Consider the following 13,717-nt stretch of genomic DNA (forward strand, 5'->3'; position numbering starts at 1 on the left):
ATCAGTGGATCATTATTTACCCTCTTCCTCTTCCTCTTCCTCTCGACTCTCACCGTACCTGAAAATAATCTCCTCATGATTGTGTGTTTCCATGGTAACCCAGCTAACGTCTGTTTCCAGGTTCTTTATCCGTTTCCTGTCTACATATATAATTACCGCCTGGTGTGAAGCTGCGGAGGCGCGCAGTGCGTCAGAGAGGCGTCTCAACGAAGCTGCACTCGGTGTCAACGAGCAGGAAACCCGACATGGAGGCAAATGTTCTGATTCATTAACAAAGGATTCAGTTTCAGCATTTTTACCCATGATGTATTTTTATATTCTATATTTTTGTACTTTCCCAAAATCTGACAAATATTAGCAAAATAAACGTCAAATTGATTTTCGATGCAATCTAATGGTAAATCTTATGGTTTGAGTATTTCTTTGAGTTTTTGAGTCTCCTTCGTAATTTGGGGTATTCCTTGTTTCAGCAGAACATTGATTTTAATTGTCATTCTGTGGTTTCTTTGCACTTTTTTTGTCTCTTTTAGTCATTTTGGGTCTTTTGTGTTTCTATAGGAATGGTTTGGACATTATTCTCGTAGTAGTTTCTGACACATATTTGCAACATAAATGTCAAATTGATGTTAAATGCACTCAACGTTACACATTGCCTCTTTTTGTTGCATTTCTTTATGGTTTGATATTCATTTGGAAATTTTTTGAGTCCTTTCTATTTTGACTCTGTTTAGTGATGTTGTGACATTCCTTGTTTCAGCATCTCAGTTTTTTTTTCATAAGATTTCTTTTAATTGTCATTCTGTGGGATTTTTCTGTTTTTGTGTGTTTTTGGTCATTTTGTGTGTTTTATTTATTATTTTGTTAAATTTCTGTCTTTATTTTGGGTTTCTTGTGTGTTTTTCATACGATTTCCACTATTGTCTGTTTGTGTCTGATATCTCCTAAAATCACCGAAAATGTGCATAACGCCTCATTAGCACATTATTAGTGTGTGTGTGTGTGTGTGTGTGTGTGTGTGTGTGTGTGTGTGTGTGTGTGTGTGTGTGTGTGTGTGTGTGTGTGTGTGTGTGTGTGCGTGTCCTCAGATCTCCTCTTACTTCCTGTTGTTGTTGTTGTTGTTTGGGGGATCAGCTGTCTGGGGAAAGCCTGCTTTTGGGGGGGGGTTTCGCGGACCTGAGACCCCCTTACTGACCCCCCATCTGCACGTCATGGAACATTTGCAGAGAGGGACCCCCCCTCACACACACACACACACACACACACACACACACACACACACACACACACACACACACACACACACACACACACACACACACACACACACACACACTCTCTCTTAAAGGCGTGCAGAAACATCTCCATCTGCAGGTCACAGCTAATCTCTATAATAATAATATCGATGTAGAAACGATCCAGAGGAGAGGGCTAGTCTTAGTGCAACATGCAGATTATAGAATATCATTGTTATTCGCCTCATGCATGACGGGATTGTGTTTCCGGGCTCCTCGCGGTGCACAACAGGCTGTTTAAAGTCAGCTCTGATGTCACATAAGCACGGGGTGCAGTTAGACATGTGAACAGCAGGGGGCGCTGCAGGGGGCAATAACAGGGGGGCAAGCCAACCTGATAAAATATACAAAAAACTTCATTTATTTCAAGGATATTCTGTTTTCCACATGCAAATATGAGACAGTAACAAAAACACATACATGTTTGTGCTTCAATATTTAATCTACTTTATTTTTACTTTCATTCACTTATAAAACCTCAGAAAACAAAGTAGGATCAACCGCTGTACAATTCAATCCTTGGAAACTAGAGAATAAAAAAATGTGAATGTCAGAAAGTTAACAAACTAGAGAGGTGGGTCCTTTATTAGAACTGTTAATATTATAGATCAGAAATCCTTTATTTGTCCCGCTGAGTCTGCGCACGTCATTAATAACACAATAAGTAAAAAACAAGAACAGCAGATATGTACAGCATGGTAATAAAGGGTTTATCACACTTTATATTGACAGACAGTGTTATTGCAGGACCTTATACAGTGCAGTGAAAAATAAGCTGGAGTAAAAGCAGAAGTTTTAGCATCAAAATAGTATTCATGATGTGAATCTGCAATTTAAATAATATCATGAAGTTTGAAGCACAATACTTCAAAATGTAGTAAAGTAGAATAAAAAGAGAAATGTTGACTGTGTGACTGAAACTTGGGTGCGCGTCCCGATGCTAACATTAGCCGCGCGTTACGTCCCAGGGGAAGAGGAATGCAACACACACCAGTATGTCATTGGTAATAATTACAAGTGGTTTTATTACAGAACAAGGTGAAACAAAAGGGAAGGCGTGCAGCCTGAACAAACAAAAGGGCCAAAAGGGCACAGGTTGATAACCCAACAAAAGAAGGACTCTAAAAAAGGAGTCTAATGGCATATAGGGAAAATAAATAATATAAAGAACGAAACAAAACCTCGCTTTAAAAGTGGTACAACTAACCAACGAATCTATACAAAACACAGCTAAACTAAAGGCGACAATCACAGAATCAAAAACTACCACTAACTAATCACACACGTTAACCACAGTCCAACCGAATTCACTCAGGAGCAAGTAGCGCGAGGCGTCTGTTCACTCAACAGAGCCTCCAGAGAGGTGATAGTCCGCGGCCTTTGTACTCCTCGTCAATCCAATCACCATCTTCAGAGGCGGACCAGAGGATGGGCAGCCAATGACGTCAGGGCTACTGCGCAGTTTATTTACATATTACACGCACAGCTGAAAACACTCACAGGCAGATTCATGAGCAGACAGAAACAGCAACCGTAACACCCCGCCTTGTAAGTATTAATAGCATTATGCTGCGTTCACACCGGACGCGATGCGATGTTTGGGGGCGGCGCGATTACATGTAAAGTCAATGCAGAGACAGACGCGAATTCGCTCCGACGGCGCGCATGAAGGTGGCCGCGACAAACGCTCAAGTTCAATTTTGTTCAACTCGAGCGTGAAATTTGTGTGACGCAATCTCGCGGTAGCCAATCAGCGGTGAGGATCTCAGCCTGCCGTCACTGACGTTCAACCACAAAACCAAAACATCAGCCGTTAGCTGTTAGCACTCAGAGCTCACAGCTCCTCATATCTGTTCAGAAACTAGACAGAAGTTAAACAAGTACAAACCACAGACTGCCTGTGTCATGGAGAATACAGTCGCTGCTTTATTTATGTCTGGAGGCCGTTGTTGTGAGTGTGGACGGTCGGAGCATATACTGCGTTAGCTTAGCATGATCGATCCGGTCTCCATTACATGTCACTTGTTAGACGCTTTTATCCAAAGCGACTTACATATTCAGTACTGAGGACAATCCCCACAGGAGCACTTTGGGGTGAAGTGTCTCAGGGACACAACGACATGCTGACTGCAGTGGGGTTTGAACCTGTGCTCCCCTGATTCGAAGTCTAGCACACTATCTACTGAGCCACAGCCTCCCAATAATGGTCCTTCCCACTCTGCCGTCTGTCTGCAGACTTGTCAAAGCATTAATTCATGGTTTTTACTAACCGGTATCAGTATGTTGTTACTTCGGCATCATTTAGAAACGTGTATTACAATTAAATCACGGTCAAATATGTTCATTTTGTTGTAGGCCTAGTTGTAGCCCCCGAGCCAGCGAGTCTTGTTTGAATGATGCGAGTAAACACAGCTGACAGCCGCGGTGAAACGCGTTTAGAGCAGGGGTGCCCACACTTTTTCAGCTTGGGAGCTACTTTTAAAATGACCACGCCCAAATGATCTACCTACTGTACAGGCCGCCCCTGCCCAATCTGTGTTGCGTGGGGGGGGATACGCACACAAACACTTGCTAATGCTAACACACACACACACACACACACACACACACACACACACACACACACACACACACACACACACACACACACACGGCAACGCTCACCACCAGCACACTCACTATGGCAGATGCAAGTGTAACCAATGTATAACTTCACTTGTTTATATTTCAGTAAAATCATTGTCCATACTTTATTTGTAAAACTTGTCACTGTCACTTTATTTTTTAGATGCTTTTATTTTGAAAAGTACGTTTTATTTTGGTACTCTTGGCACCGGCACATTTCTGCAGACTCGCGCTACTTTCCTCAGTTAGCTTCAGGCCCCACTGAGGAGAAGTAAGTGGAACGAGTGGTGTCATACATGTTGTATTTTATATGTTAATAGATTGTTTAATGTCACACTTCACACAAGCCAAACCTATTTGCAGTTAATATCTATATGTTGCCGTGTGTGACTAGTTTATATAATGTGCAGCGCTTCAAACAGTGTTTGGGAGCTTTCTAAAGTCTAGCTATATGCTAACCTAACATGTGCGTGTTTTCTTCCACTGAAGGTGTGAAGTTAGAAAGCTGATGAAGCCATTTCCTGCTTTAATTATTATATTCTGTTTTGCACAGGTATGTGGATATTCTTTTTGTATTTTGTAACTGTAAATTGTATTGTTTGTTATGTAAGTGTAAATTAATGGTTATATTTGTGTATATTGGTTTACAAGGAAAAACTGGTTTGCCACCATGGATAGATGTATATCTGTTAATTGTATTATTTAGAACTCTGTATACTTTCCTGAGTTAGCTTCAGGCCCCACTGAGGAGAAGTGTGAAGTTAGAAAGCTCATGAAGCCATTTCCTGCTTTAATTATTATATTCTGTTTTGCACAGAGAATAAATCCTGGTTGGCAAGAAGGAAGTCGTTCTCATTTACACAACATAACACAACGCAGAGATCACATGTGGCGTCAAACCAGACCGGTTACACCTGTATCAGCGAGAGCAGCAGCGCATTTACAACTGGGAGATATAACCACTATTTTCAATTTGTGGGGATAAAGGACGCAACAAATATTATGGTCAAATGTAAACTGTGTGCAGGACAGAAAGCATTGTCCACATCGAATAACAGCAATGCCAATCTCCTGAAGCGCCTAACTAATGTACATGAGGCTATAAAACTAGTCGCCAAAGACCCCACCGTCTCAACCAGCGGCAGTGACCCAGATGGAGCAACACCGTCTCAACCAGCGGCAGTGACCCAGATGGAGCAACACCGTCTCAACCAGCGGCAGTGACCCAGATGGAGCAACACCGTCTCAACCAGCGGCAGTGACCCAGATGGAGCAACACCGTCTCAACCAGCGGCAGTGACCCAGATGGAGCAACACCGTTCTCAACCAGCGGCAGTGACCCAGATGGAGCAACACCGTCTCAACCAGCGGCAGTGACCCAGATGGAGCAACACCGTCTCAACCAGCGGCAGTGACCCAGATGGAGCAACACCGTCTCAACCAGCGGCAGTGACCCAGATGGAGCAACACCGTCTCAACCAGCGGCAGTGACCCAGATGGAGCAACACCGTCTCAACCAGCGGCAGTGACCCAGATGGAGCAACACCATCTCAACAGCCAACAAACGATCTTTTTCAATCGCACTTTTGTGTTTTATTGTTCCACTATTTCATAATGATAATTGCTGCAGTGATGGGGAGTTGTGTGTTCTCTTCCTGTGCCACAGAACAACACAAACACTTGTATTTGTATTGTTATTATTTTTAAAGTAAAGTAACGTTTTACTAGTTACTTTCACAATTTAGTAACTAATAAAGTAACTAGTTACTTTTTTGAGAGCAGTAACTATTACTAGTTACTTTTTAAAGTAACTTGCCCAACACTGATCAACATACATATATACATATGTGTGCATCTGGACCCGGTGACGACATTACCTATTGACGCAGCAACCACTGTAAGTTATATTCTTGTTTAATTAGACTTCTCTGTTTCATTTATTCGACTCTGTATAAATTGTTATTGTAGCGTAAACGGCTAAATCGCGTTTGAGAGATTTTAAATCTCAGATCTGCTCAGGCGAAACCTGCTTTACAGGTCTCAGCACTCAAGCCTGCATTAATATAGGCACGGCCAGTCTATTGTCGCCCATCAGCTGTAGATAGTTAACTAATTAGAGGGCCGTGGCCCTACAGCTGTGAGAACTGAGCAATCAGGCGTCCATTTCGGGTAGCTCTTTCCTGGAGCGTCAGACAGCCGAAGACTGACAAAGACATTGGAGTCCTGCGGGAGTCACGAGAAAGGCAAAGAGGAGGCAAATCCAACTCTGATTGAGCTGGTGTCTTATTTCTCTTTTCTTTAGTTTTCTAGCCCCTCATGCTATAATCATGTGTATTTTCTCCATTCCTGTTCATGTGTCTTCTCGCAATTATCACTGGCCCCGTGTATCTCCTAATCGATATAACCGGCCTGCTCTCGTCTATCCCACGTGCTCCACTGAGATCCAACATCTAGTTTCAGGCGGCCTGTGGAACTGCCAGTCAGCTGTTCCTAAGGCTGACTTCATCTCTGGCTACGCCTCCCTGCAGTCTCTGGATTTCCTTGCTCTCACTGAGACCTGGATTACTCCATCCAACACATCCACCCCAGCAGCTCTCTCCACAGCATATTCCTTCTCCCATACACCCAGACCCACTGGCAGAGGAGGTGGCACTGGTCTCCTGCTCTCTCCCAAATGGAGCTTTTCCCTCTTCAAGCTACCTAACTTCACTCCTTCCAACTTTGAATTCCATGCCGTCACAGTAACCCATCCTATACAGTTAACCATTGTTGTTCTCTACCGTCCACCAGGCGCCTTGGGGGACTTCTTGGAGGAATTAGATAATCTCCTCTCACACATCCCTGAAACTGGCCCTCCCGCTGTACTTCTCGGAGACTTCAACCTCCAGACGGGGAAGATAGACGAACTAACATCTCTGTTAACCGCCTTTGCTTTCTCACTGTCTCCGTCCCCACCGACTCATAAAGCTGGCAATGTCCTTGATCTCATATTCTCAAGGAACTGCGCTACTTCTAACCTCTCTGTAAACCCGCTCCACACATCCGATCACTTCTTCATTTCATTCTCTCTATCCCTTTCCAAACATAACAAACTAATCTCTTCTCATCCTGCACTTGTCCGCCGTAACCTTCGCTCCCTCTCCCCCTCTACCTTTGCCTCGTCGGTGCTCTCAGCCCTCCCTTCCTCTGATTCGTTCCATCTCCTGCCTCCAAACTCTGCTGCAGAAACTCTTCTCTCTACTCTCTCATCCACTCTGGACTCGCTCTGTCCTCTCACATCTCGGCAGGCTCGTCAGTCCCCTCCTGCTCCCTGGCTAAATGATGCACTGCGTGCTAATAGAACCGTCCTTAGGGCAGCAGAGCGGAAATGGTGGAAATCCAAACACCGTGACGACCTCCTAACCTATCAGGCTCTCCTCTCCTCTTTCTCTGCTTCGATCTCTCAGGCAAAAAGCACTTTCTTTCAAGATAAGATCCAATCTTCCTATTCCAATCCTAAAAAACTATTTTCCATCTTCTCCTCCCTCTTGGACCCCCCCAAAGCCCCTCCCCCCTCCTCACTTCTGTCAAGCGACTTTGTTACCCACTTTGAAAAAAAGGTTGATGATATTCGCTCTTCTTTTTCTGACTCACCTTTACTCACCGCTGGGTCACCAGACCCTCCTTCCACCAACACACTGACCTCCTTTTCCCCTCTTTCTCCAAGTGAGGTTCTTACCCTCATTACCTCTGCCCGCCCTACCACCTGTCCTCTGGACCCTATCCCTTCAAACCTCCTTCAGATTATCGCTCCTGATATTCTACCGTTTCTACCCATTTCATCAACACTTCTCTAACTTCTGGTCACTTTCCAAACAGTCTCAAGGAGGCAAGAGTAAACCCTCTCCTAAAGAAACCCACTCTCAACCCGTCTGATGTTATAAACTACAGGCCTGTCTCTCTCCTCCCGTTCCTGTCTAAATCACTTGAACGCGCTGTCTTTAAACAACTCTCCTGTTATCTCAATCAGAACAACCTTCTGGATCCGCACCAGTCTGGTTTCAAGGCAGGTCACTCCACAGAAACTGCTCTCATTGCTGTCACTGAGGAACTGCACACTGCCAAAACTGCATCCCTCTCCTCTGTCATCATCCTGTTGGACCTGTCTGCTGCATTCGACACGGTGAATCATCAGATCCTCCTTCGCACTCTCCAAAAACTTGGAGTTTCAGGCTCTGCACTTTCCCTCCTCACCTCATACCTGAAAGACCGTACCTACAGGGTGACTTGGAGAGGGTCTGAGTCCGACCCTTGTCAATTAACTACGGGGGTCCCTCAGGGCTCTGTTCTTGGTCCCCTCCTCTTCTCCCTGTACACAAACTCGCTCGGATCAGTCATTAGCCCGCATGGTTTTTCTTACCACTGCTACGCTGACGACACCCAATTAATTCTGTCCTTTCCCCGCTCAGAGACCCAGGTCGTCGCACGCATCTCTGCTTGTCTAGCGGACATCTCTCAGTGGATGTCTGCTCACCACCTCAAGCTCAACCTTGACAAGACTGAGATGCTCTTCCTCCCGGGAAAAGATTGTCCCACTCTTGACCTAACAATCAACATCGGCACCTCAGTTGTTTCCCCGACTCAGACTGCAAGGAATCTGGGTGTGACCCTAGATAACAACCTGTCCTTCACTGCAAATATCGCTGCTACAACCCGTTGCTGCAGATACACGCTTTACAACATCAGGAAGATACGTCCCCAGCTGACTCAGAAAGCGACTCAGGTTCTGGTCCAGGCTCTCGTCATCTCACGCCTAGACTACTGCAACTCCCTCCTGGCTGGTCTACCTGCATGTGCCATCCGACCTCTGCAGCTCATCCAGAATGCAGCGGCTCATCTGGTCTTCAACCTTCCTAAATTCTCCCAAACCACTCCGCTCCTCCGCTCCCTTCACTGGCTTCACTGGCTTCCGGTAACTGCTAGAATCCACTTCAAGACACTGGTACTTGCTTACCATGCTGCGAATGGATCTGGCCCTTCCTACATCCAGGACATGGTTAAACCGTACACCCCAGCGCGTGCACTACGCTCTGCATCAGCCAAACGACTCGTTGCGCCCTCGCTGCGAGGGGGACCCAAATTCCCATCGGCGAAAACACGTGGGTTTGCTGTCCTGGCTCCAAGATGGTGGAATGAGCTCCCCATTGACATCAGGACAGCAGATAGCTTGCACATCTTCCGGCGCAAACTGAAAACTCATCTCTTTCGACTCCACTTCGAGCGTTAGAACTATTAACGAAGCACTTTTATACTAATAAAGGACTGGCTTACCTAAAGCCAGTTGAGTAGCACTTGAAATGTTTGGCTCTATGAAACCTGATGTACTTATATGATTCTGTTTTCTTCAAGGTTGTGTCTTCCTGGTCGAATGTACTTATTGTAAGTCGCTTTGGATAAAAGCGTCAGCTAAATGCAATGTAATGTAATGCATTCAATACACATACATGTGACCACACATACACATCTATACATTCAATCGGTGTAGAAACAGTCAAACGAGGGATGGTCGTCTTTGGGATATGTAAACTCTCCACTTTTCCATATTTCTTCAAATGTGTTTTCCTGAAGCCTCATTGAGAAGTCCATCCATCCATCTTCTTCCGCTTATCCGTGGTCGGGTCGCGGGGGTAGCAGTTCCAGCAGAGAGCCCCAAACTTTCTTTTCCCTGGCGACATCAACCAGCTCTGACTGGGGGATCCCAAGGCGCTCCCAGGCCAGCGAAGAGATATAATCCCTCCACCTGGTCCTAGGTCTACCCCTTGGTCTCTTCCCAGCTGGACGTGCCTGGAACACCTCCCTAGGGAGGCGCCCAGGTGGCATCCTAACTAGGTGCCCGAACCACCTCAACTGGCTCCTTTCGACGCGAAGGAGGAGCGGCTCAACTCTGAGTCCCTCCCTGATGACCGAACTTCTCACCTTATCCCTAAGGGAGACACCAGCCACCCTGCGGAGAAAACCCATCTCGGCCGCTTGTATCCGCGATCTCGTTCTTTCGGTCATGACCCATCCTTCATGACCATAGGTGAGGGTAGGAACGAAAATGGCCCGGTAGACAGAGAGCTTTGCCTTCTGGCTCAGCTCCCTTTTCGTCACAACGGTGCGGTAAAGCGACTGCAGTACCAGCTCCCGCTGCTCCGATTCTCCGGCCCATCTCACGCTCCATTGTTCCCTCACTCGAGAACAAGACCCCGAGATACTTGAACTCCTTCACTTGGGGTAAGGACTCATTCCCTACTTGAAGTGGACAGTCCATCGGTTTCCTGCTGAGAACCATGGCCTCAGATTTGGAGGTGCTGATCCTCATCCCAGCCGCTTCACACTCGGTTGCGAACCGATCCAGTGAGTGCTGAAGGTCGCAGACCGATGAAGCCATTAGAACCACATCATCTGCAAAAAGCAGTGGTGCAATCCTTAGTCCACCGAACTGCAGACCCCCTCCCCCATGACTACGCCTCGAAATCCGATCCATGTATATTACAAACAGGATTGGTGACAAAGCGCAGCCCTGGCGGAGGCCAACCCTCACCGGAAATGGGTCCGACTTACTGCCGAGGACCCGGACACAGCTCTCGCTTTGGGAGTACAGAGATTGGATGGCCCTGAGTAGAGACCCCCTCACCCCATACTCCCGCAGCACCTCCCACAGTAACTCCCTGGGAACCCGGTCATACGCCTTCTCCAAGTCTACAAAACACATGTAGACCGGATAAGCGTATTCCCAGGCCCCCTCCAGGATCCTTGCGAGAGTAAAAAGCTGATCCGTCGTTCCACGACCAGGACGGAATCCGCATTGTTCCTCCTCAATCTGAGGTTCGACAATCGGCCTGACCCTCCTTTCGAGTACCTTAGAGTAAACTTTCCCGGGGAGGCTGAGTAGTGTGATGCCTCTGTAATTGGCACACACCCTCTGATCCCCCTTTCTAAAAAGGGGGACCACCACCCCGGTCTGCCACTCCTTCTGTACTGTTTCCGACTTCCACGCAACGTTGATGAGACGTGTCAACCATGACAGTCCCTCAACACCCAGAGCCTTCAGCATTTCCGGGCGGATCTCATCCACCCCCGGGGCTTTGCCACTGTGGAGTTGTTTGACGACCTCAGTGACCTCCCCCCGGGAGATTGGTGTTGATCCCCCGTCATACTCCAGCTCTGCCTCTAACATAGAGGGCGGAGTTGTCGGGGTCAGGAGTTCCTCAAAGTGTTCCTTCCAACGCCCTAACACTCCATCAGTTGAGGTCAACAACGTCCCATCCTTACTGTACACAGCTTGGATGGTTCCCTGCTTCCCCCTCCTGAGGTGTCGGACAGTTTTCCAGAACAACTTTGGTGCCGCCCGAAAGTCCTTCTCCATGTCTTCTCCGAACTTCTCCCACACCCGCTGCTTTGCCTCGGCCACGGATGAGGCTGCTGCCCTTCGGGCCTGTCGGTACCTTGCAACTGCCTCGGGAGTCCCCCGGGATAAAAAATCCCTGAAGGCCTCCTTCTTCAGTCGGACGGCTTCCCTGACCACCGGTGTCCACCAGGAGGTTCGAGGGTTACCGCCCCTTGAGGCACCTAGGACCTTGAGACCACAGCTCCCCGCCGCGGCTTCGGCAATAGAGGCTTTGAACACCGACCACTCTGGTTCAATGTCCCCAACCTCCACAGGAATGCCCGAAAAGCTCCGCCGGAGGTGTGAGTTGAAGGCCTCCTGAACTTGGGCCTCCTCCAGACGTTCCCAGTTCACCCGAACTACACGTTTGGGCTTACCAGGTCTATCCAGAGGCTTCCCCCGCCACTCGACCCAACTCACCACCAGATGGTGATCAGTTGACAACTCCGCCCCTCTCTTTACCCGAGTGTCCAAAACATACGGCCTCAGGTCCGATGATACGATAACGAAATCGATCATGGACCTTCTGCCTAGGGTGCTCTGGTACCACGTACACTTATGAGCATCCTTATGTTCGAACATGGTGTTTGTTATGGCCAATCCATGACTAGCACAGAAGTCCAGTAACAAACCACCACTCCGGTTCAGATCAGGGGGGCCGTTCCTCCCAATCACGCCCCTCCAAGTGTCTCCATCATTGCCCACATGTGCGTTAAAGTCTCCCAGCAAGATTAAAGAGTCCCCTTCAGGAGCCCCATACAGGACTCTTTCCAGGGTCTCCAAGAAGGCTGTATACTCTGAACTGCTGTTGGGTGCATAAGCACACACAACAGTCAGAGTTTTCCCCCCCATAACCCGCAGGCGTAGGGAGGCGACCCTCTCGTCCACTGGGGTAAACTCCAACAACGAAGCACCTAACCGGGGACTTGTGAGTATCCCCACACCAGCCCGGCGCCTCACACCTTGAGCAACTCCGGAGAAGAATAGAGTCCAACCCCTATCCAGAAGTAAGGTTCCAGAGCCGACGCTGTGCGTAGAGGTGAGCCCAACCAGATCCAACTGGTAACGCTCCACCTCCCGCACAAGCTCCGGCTCCTTCCCCCCCAGAGAGGTGACGTTCCACGTCCCCAAAGCCAGCTTCTGTCGCCCGGGTCTGGTCCGTCGAGACCCTCCGCTTTCACTGCCACCTTTCTGGCAGCGCACCCGACCCCATCGATGTTTCCCGTAGGTGGTGGGCCCGCGGGACGGAGAAGCGGAGGTGTTGCCCACGTTGCCTTTTCGGGCTGGGCCCGGCCGGGCTCCGTGGCAAGCCCGGCCACCAGACGCTCGCCGACGAGTCCTCCTTCTGGGCCTGGCTCCAGAAGGGGACCCCGGGCTTCCTCCGGGCCGGGTATCCTCACTTCTTAGTTTTTCTTTCATGAGGTCTTTTGAACCAATCTTAGTCTGGCCCCTTGCCTGAGACCAATTTGCCATGGGAGACCCTACCAGGAACACAAGGTTCCAGACAACACAGCCCCCAGGTTCATCAGGGCACACAAACCTCTCTACCACGGTAAGGTGCTGGTTCTTCAGAGAGGCCATTGAGAAGTGATTCTTTAGATTTCATGGATTTTGTCGTACCAGTTGTCGAGAGAAGGGATATCCGCTTTGAGCCATTTTCTAGTTATTGCTTTATTTGCTGCAACAGTAAGAATTCCAAATAGTTGTTTTGTTTTGGAGTGTGTGGGGATTGCATGTTCGAGCCCAAATACACATTCGTCCCAGTTTAAAGGGATTGTTTCCTGTTGTATTATTTCAATTTCGATCTTTTGCCAAAAAGTTACTATTAAAGGGCAAGCCCAAAACAAATGGTATTGATGTGCTGAGAACCACATTTCCCCCTGGATGCTGTGATGACTGAGCAGGGCTGAACAAGTACGCTCAGCATCTTCCAACTGAGCATCCTGTCGGTGCCTGAGCTCGAGATCTTCCATCGAAAGTACAGTCGTTTGTCCAGACTTCGTCAGGGATGGTTTTTGTGTTTCGTTTTCTCATTTGTGTTTTATATAGAAAGTATTTCCCTTTTTAATATCTTGAAGAGCTTGGTGAAGTTTGGAGATTACTTTCATCCCTGTGTCTGATGTGTTGGTGAAAACTATTAATCAAGGGTTTTCAAGGTTTCTGGCTGTCTGACAGGGAACTATTTAAGTACTGTAATGGCGTACCTGTAGAAATCTATAAACATCTCTGTTATTCAATCCATATTGTTTTTTTAGTGTTTGAAAATCAAACATGGTTCCTTTGCTGAGAAATGTGCAATATGAAGTAAGGCCATGTTTGGCCCAACCTTTAAATGTTGTGGCTTGCTCGGGGTGAAATCAAGATCATGTGAGCACCATCTTAATATCTT

The 13,717-nt window shown here is 47.6% G+C and overlaps 1 long non-coding RNA gene across 1 annotated transcript; it reads left to right on the forward strand.

Annotated features, from left to right (window-relative positions):
• The first annotated feature begins 3,992 nt into the window (after positions 1–3,992).
• Positions 3,993–5,210, forward strand: LOC117547574. Its single transcript, XR_004569206.1, has 3 exons — positions 3,993–4,188; positions 4,407–4,470; positions 4,735–5,210. It is a non-coding gene; the product is annotated as an uncharacterized LOC117547574 (long non-coding RNA).
• Positions 5,211–13,717: the final 8,507 nt, after the last annotated feature.

This window comes from Gymnodraco acuticeps, unplaced genomic scaffold, assembly GCF_902827175.1.
Source record: "Gymnodraco acuticeps unplaced genomic scaffold, fGymAcu1.1, whole genome shotgun sequence".
Lineage (NCBI taxonomy): Eukaryota > Metazoa > Chordata > Actinopteri > Perciformes > Bathydraconidae > Gymnodraco > Gymnodraco acuticeps.